This window comes from Salvelinus namaycush, chromosome 9 (genome assembly GCF_016432855.1).
Source record: "Salvelinus namaycush isolate Seneca chromosome 9, SaNama_1.0, whole genome shotgun sequence".
In the NCBI taxonomy this organism is placed as follows: domain Eukaryota; kingdom Metazoa; phylum Chordata; class Actinopteri; order Salmoniformes; family Salmonidae; genus Salvelinus; species Salvelinus namaycush.
Genome location: NC_052315.1, coordinates 4420418 through 4427917, shown reverse-complemented (window position 1 = coordinate 4427917; position 7500 = coordinate 4420418). Strand labels below are relative to the sequence as shown.

General features: G+C 41.4%; 1 protein-coding gene across 1 annotated transcript in view; it reads right to left on the bottom strand.

The window, feature by feature from the left end:
* LOC120053637 (intestinal-type alkaline phosphatase-like) overlaps positions 1-7500 on the bottom strand; it is a 48150-nt gene that overhangs the window by 38963 nt on the left and 1687 nt on the right. The window lies entirely within an intron of this gene.

Genomic DNA, 7500 nt, shown 5'->3' with positions numbered 1-7500 from the left:
TAGATATGCTGATATAATAGGTACTGATATAATAGGTACTGATATAATAGATATACTGATATAAAAAGGGGACGAGAAGGCAGTAGTATCCAAGAAGGATTTGATGGCGATCCTAGTGAGAGAAAAAAAACTGTACACTTTAATCAACTCTCAATCTAACCTGTATTTTTTTACTTCAAAGACATCTCGATTACAAAGCGATGTTAGTACCAACATAAATCAAAATTTACATTCTAAATGTTATGTTGTCCTAGATATAGTACATTCACACAAAAATACCAGGAAAGAGCTAACCTATTTAAATCACGTTCTAACTCCATTGAAACCAAATGATCTCCAGCTGTTTCATTTATTTTCACCATATAGTAACCCTCCATCGACCGGGCACATACACATGCATAGATACCCGCTGCCAGATACTGAAATGTGAAAGAGTCTGTCAGCATTTTATGGTGGTCAACGTTGTCTAAACATGTCTCCTTTATTAAGGTGGAGAGAATCTGTGTGGTTGTGCATGGTGGTCAACGTCTGCTTGTGTCTGTATGTCTGCTGACTTGACCATGCTGCTGTTTTCTTTTCCTGACAGACGCGGCAGTTTCACCATTAAGGAGAGGCTATGTGTGTGTGTGTGTGTGTGTGTGTGTGTGTCCTGCTGACTTGACGGTGCTGGTGGTTTCTTTTCCTAAAGGACGAGGGTAATCTTTCCTGCACGGTCACCGGGGCGTGACGTTCCAGTTACCGCACATGAGGGAACATGTTACCCAACAAGGAGGTCAACAGTCCCACCGATGGGGCCTGAGGTCAGACCCTGGATTATTTACCCAGGTGCATTTAGCCAGAAAGGCCCCAGTCCAAAAACATCCTCTTGCGGCGACCTCCACGTCCAACAGGTGTTGACCAGACATAGCCTATTAGCTGGAGAGAAGCTTACCACTCTGGAGCTCTGGATCATGGTGCTTCTATCGTTCAACCGGTGAAAGGGTGGATCTAAATGGATATCCTCTCCTTGTCTCCTTCCCTTCAACTTCTCTGATTTGATATCAAATCCTTTGTTTCTACGAGTGGACTTTTCTGCTTTGCCTTTGCTATCTTCTCAGTGCAAATGGGAGGAGGCAAATAGAGGAAGGCGCTGAAGACTAGCGAGATTCACCCATGATTGTTCTTATTTCAAGTGTATTAGCCGGGGAATGGATTCCTCCATAATAAAACATCTGTTTTATTACATTGCTAAGGATCTGCAAAATGAATAATAAACCTCTTTTATACAATGGTCTCGCTAGATATCAAACACAGTTATGTATGAGTCAGTTTTCTGCATTGGTTTTCACTGGAAGTAACACAGGACACCATCACCGTGGGCTGCAGATGGCGAACACGGTCTATGACGAACATACTGTAAATGCAAGAGTCCTTTGTCTGTTGTGGCCTGTCTAAATTAATAAATGAAGATATATATGTATGTAGGCCTACTAATGGAAATGACCATTGAAAAGCAACACAGAAGCGTTCCCAAGACAAGGCCAAAAAAAACCAGAGAAAAAACAGAGGTGACCTCTACTGCATAACTAGGTATTATTTACAAAACCTACGTACGGGAGGATATTTTTGGCAAAGTTTCACTCTCGATTTGTGTATAGTATCGGATCACCATAGGCAACTGAAAGGTACAGTATTTCAATGCCATTAGCTACCAGTGTAGATTTTAGAGTAGACCAAGCTTTCAGCTGGCATTTCCACACCGTGCAATAAGACAAGTAAAAAAAACCTGCCCATGAAATTTATTTTTATTTTTTATACCAGACTAATTATATGTAACAGTGGCATCTTTGTGGGAAAACATGAGTTCGTCAACAATGGTCTGCTTCTTCTGAGAACATCTGGGTATAACAGTAGCTTAGTCTACAAGTCACAGTGTAGGTAATACACTGACTGTGCAAGACATGAAGAACAGCTGCTCTTTCCATGACCAAGTGAATCCAGGTGAAATACTATGATCCCTCATTGATGTCACTTGTTAAATACACTTCAGATGACCTGACCTCCACAACCCCCTGACCTCAAACTAATTGAGATGGTTTGGGATGAGTAGGACCGCAGAGTGAAGGAAAAGCAGCCAACAAGTGCTCAGCTTATGTGGGAACTCATTCAACACTTCATGACGCTAGATAAGAGAATGGCAAGAGGGTGCAAAGCTGTTATCAAGGCAAAGGGTCTTTACTTTGAAGAATCTAAATTATAAAATATATTCTGATTTGTTTAACACTTTTTTGATTACTACTTGATCCCACATGTGTTATTTCATAGTTTTGATGTCTTCACTATTATTCTACAATGTAGAAAATAGTAAAAATATAGAAAACAATGGAATGAGTAGGTGTGTCCATACTTTTGACTGATACTGTATATATATAATACTTTTGACTGGTACTATATATATATATATATATATATATATATATATATATATATATATATATATATATATATATATATATTTATAATACTCTTGACTGGTACTGTACAATACTTTTGACTGGTACTGTGTGTATGAAAACAAACATAATAATGAGTAAAATGTGAAGTATGTTTTAGTTGATTACTTTGGCTTTTGCTAGTATTCTGACCCAATGTTGGTTGAACCGTGACAATCTAAGAGTATGTGTCCCAAATGGCCCCCTATTCCCTATATAGTGTACTACTTTTGACCACGGTCTATAGGGAATAGGGTACCATTTGTAACGTATCCTCAGTGTGTTGTGAAACGAGGCATGCTTGTACTCTTCCCTTTCAATATAAGTATGGATTGTTCATGTGCACTTCTGACACCTTTCGGGAAGTGCGATCAGTAATCAATGTTGTGATAAAGGTTACTAGGACAACAGGGGAATTTTCAAGGGAAATGTTTTGCAGAAGAAGAAAGAAAATGGAAACTATCTATAGTTACTGAGGGACTGTGTGTCTGTGCCTTTATGTCTATGTGTGTGTGTGTGTGTGTGTGTGTCTTTATGTCTATGTGTGTGTGTGTGTGTGTGTGTGTGTGTGTGTGTGTGTGTGTGTGTGTGTGTGTGTGTGTGTGTGTGTGTGTGTGTGTGCATGTGTGTGTCTGTGTGTGTGTGTGTGCATGTGTGTGTCTTTATGTCTATGTGTGTGTGCGTGTGTGTGCATGCGTGTGTGCATGCGTGTGTGCATGCGTGTGTGTGTGTGTGTGTGTGTGTGTGTGTGTGTGTGTGTGTGTGTGTGTGTGTGTGTGTGTGTGTGTGTGTGTGTGTGTGTGTGTGTGTCTTTATGTCTATGTGTGTGTGCGTGTGTGTGCATGCGCGTGTGTGTGTGTGTGCATGCGTGTGTGTGTGTGTGTGCATGCGTGTGTGTGTGTGTGTGTGTGTGTGTGTGTGTGTGTGTGTGTGTGTGCGTGTGTGTGTGTGTGTGTGTGTGTGAAAATGGAAACTATCTGGAAGAAAGAGGTTTGTTTGAGTTACTGAGGGACTGAGTTACTGAGGGACTGTGGGACTGAGGGACTGTGGGACTGAGGGACTGAGGGACTGAGGGACTGAGGGACTATGGGACTGAGGGACTGAGGGACTGTGTCTTTTGAATGAAATGTGCCTCACTAGATGTTCTTAGTAACCCGATATTGCATTTTAGTCATTTAGCCGACGTACTTATACAGAGTGACTTACAGTTCAGTGCATTCAACTCAAGTAGGTAAAACAACCACATTTCAACCAGTACAAGCATAACTTCCTTAAATATATGTATATACCATATATGACAATGGTATTTATGTGTAAATGTTTTATGATTATATTTTGTGTAATTGTTTTATGATTGTATTTTGTGTAATTGTTTTATGATTGTATTTTGTATTCTCATGTATTCAGACGTGTTTGTCTTTTGTACCTTTGGCATCATGACTCACACTGTAATTTGACACCACATGACTGAAGCATGAGGTAGCATGATACGAGGAAGCTTTTAATCTGCATGGATTATCATGGATACTTTTGGAGGGTGCATTTAGTGTCTTACTTGATGAAAAAAAGGTTATGGCAGACTCATACATAGAGAACATTTTCCACTTCTAAATGAACCATAACCTTTCTAGCAGGGAGGGCCAATTGATCAAAAACAGATTGTAAAACTGCAGCTTGCATTATGACTCTTCTATGTGCTTCTACATCTGCATCGCTTGCTGTTTGGGGTTTTAGGCTGGGTTTCTGTATAGCACTTTGTGACATCGGCTGATGTAAAAAGGGCTTAATAAATACATTTGATTGATTGATACTCTGTGTGCAATGTATTTCCATGCTGTTTGCCTTCATTTGACATAATGCCCACTTTTTTTTTTTGAAACCGACATTGTTTTGTATTTAGAAGCATAGGAATAGAAGACTGTTGTATCGTGTATGATTAGAAGGGGAATTGTCGGCCACCGTGGCAGGGCCAAAGGACATCTCCTCCGCACATGTAAACATTAACCTTGTGATCTACGTTCACTTGGTCACGCTCACATTGCACATGTGCAGAAGGGATTAATGTGAGTTCACTTCTCCGGGTGACGGCACAATGCGCTTCAGTGGAATGACTTTACAGATGGGGTGAGATTGTATAGGCAGTTGAGGAGAGTAAGAGGGCAAGAGGAAATGTGGCAGAGCAAAGTCCTTAAACTGAGTGGATTCTGGGAAATGACTGAAGAGTCTGAAGAGCAGGTTGTTTTAATAGTTACCAATATGACTAAAATCACTCGTTGTTATCATCCTCTTCGTTACCATCACATTGTGAATATATGATCTCATTGACGCAAAGTGACTTCTTTGTCAAGTTACTAATCACCATACTTAAACCTGTGTGTGCATTTGGGGTGCTGCATAAGTCAAAGGGTAGGTGGGGAAATCCTTGGGAAGCGTTTATGTACAATGTCACATAATCCTAAAGGGAAACTTCCTCGCTAGACATTATTTGGGTTATTTTTCCAGTCTTACTATTAATTATGAGGGATGAGAGGTGTTTCAGACATAATTATACACTATAGCAGTATTTTTAGATTTTTGCACCGGGAGATTCCAACCAATGATGTCATTGGTTGATTGAGCCTGCTGTCTGATCTAAAAACTAAATGGAGTCATGTTCGTAGCAATTATTGTGGCCTTTGTGTTACACAGATTGCACGATCACGCTTTTTCAATCGAGTAATTGAACTTGTCTCAACGATTATACAGGTTCATGGGAGCTACTGTATGTTACCATGCATTGTCTATCCAAGATTGCCAAATAATTATAATGGTTACTTCTGATGATTCCTCTTTCCAAGAAGAGCTGGATGACAAAACAGTTTTTTAAATGTTCTTTTACATGCTAACATGAAGGACATACTGCCCTATTCATCTCAGCCGGAAAACACTGAAGATGAGTTGACAGCGAGAACAAGAATTGCTAAACCAGCAAGCATTGACGGGGAGCCACGGTCAGACTCTGACTGGTGGTGTCTATGCGGGTGCTGTCCAGCCATGCAGACAGAACAGGATTGTCTGTGCTGCAAAGAATTAGATTAAGGACAGTTCTTAGTGGAGAGGGTCACTGCAAACCCTATGGAACATGTATGTGTGAAAGACAATAAAGGTTTTGACGCATGTAGGAATAGAGGGGTGCTGGAGATGTTCCTCAGAACCTCCGAGATCAACTGGCGACGGCAGCCTCTACAAGCTGGACCAGGAGGGCAAATAACAAAGTTGTTTTGCTTTTACTAGCTAGCTAGCAATAGAAACTCTCATTTCACGAGGCGGTGTTGTTCAGTACAGTATACTTTTGTGATCGATTCGGCTATAACGGGGCTTGCTAGTACCACTTCACCAAGTTGAGATAGCTAGCTTTGTTGGCTATACAAAATAATGTACTGTAGGGCCTCCCGGGTGGCGCAGTGGTCTAGGGCACTGCATCGCAGTGCTAGCTGCGCCACCAGAGTCTCTGGGTTCGCGCCCAGGCTCTGTTGCAGCCGGCCGCGACCGGGAGGTCCGTGGGGCGATGCACAATTGGGCTAGCGTCGTCCGGGTTAGGGAGGGTTTGGCCGGTAGGGATATCCTTGTCTCATCGCGCTCCAGCGACTCCTGTGGCGGGCCGGGCGCAGTGCGCGCTAACCAAGGGGGCCAGGTGCACGGTGTTTCCTCCGACACATTGGTGCGGCTGGCTTCCGGGTTGGAGGCGCGCTGTGTTAAGAAGCAGTGCGGCTTGGTTGGGTTGTGCTTCGGAGGACGCGTGGCTTTCGACCTTCGTCTCTCCCGAGCCCGTACGGGAGTTGTAGCGATGAGACAAGATAGTAATTACTAGCGATTGGATACCACGAAAAATTGGGGAGAAAAGGGGATAAAATAAAATAAAAATAATAATAATAATAATGTAATGTATTATAGCCTCAGTGCATCTCATTAGGAGTAAAACTGGATAAATGTTTTGATGATGATGATGACGAAGAGCAAATTAATTCCTTTGGCTTTATGACTCATATATTAGTCTTGGAGTAACTATACCTGTGTGTTGTAGCTAACTAGCTAACGCGTGTCTGTGAGATGTGTTAATATTATATTGTATTCCTACTACAGTAGGAATACAGACAGTACACAACGATATCCCATGAATGTCTAACAGTGTTTTTGTGACAGACAATACCGCTTGGTGGCCTACTGATTATTTTTGGAGTTTGTTCTATGTGGGGAGAATCCCCTTACCTGTGTGTGTGTTGTTGTTGTTGGGGCCATACAAGCAATTTATCCCTCACACGATGGACAGTTTGTTGGATACAAAGAAGCTGATGATTTAAGAGGAGATGTGAAAGGTCCATAACAATCTCGCCCTGTATCAAAGTGACTCCCAACACCTCACTGCACCCCCCCCCCCCCCCCCCCCACCCCCAAACACACCACCATATGCAAGTATTCTCTTTATAGAACCATAGTATTTATTATAGATGACAGATGTCAGTAGTATATTTGTCTTCTACTGTATTCATGTCATACATTGCCATAACTGTTCCTGCATACTCCTGTGTAAACTCAACTCGGTTTCTAGAGCAAATAAACTGTCTTGAATACAAGCCATGTATACATATTAGATACATTGACAGACAAAATCTACTGTTTTATTGAAACATGTTAAAACTTGCCAACAAATGCAAGTTGAAATGATATACCAACTCCCTGCGTCATTTGTTTTAGCAGTAAGATTGTAGCTAGTTACTTACAAATACATTTCATGAATATCACAAGAAATTGATCCAGAAGTTGAAGTCATCACTTTATTGGTTTCTGATGCAGCTGGAATCATTTAGTCACTTGTCAGTAAACTTGTAAAAAAACGCATAATACCCACCCCCAACAGACACTAGTCAGTCACCCACACCATCCCCTCCTTGCTAATAACTCTGCTTTTCTCCAATGTAGACTTCAAGCTTTGCATAAACAATCATCAACTAAACAACAGTAGAAGTTGTAGCCTACTTGTAAACACAGC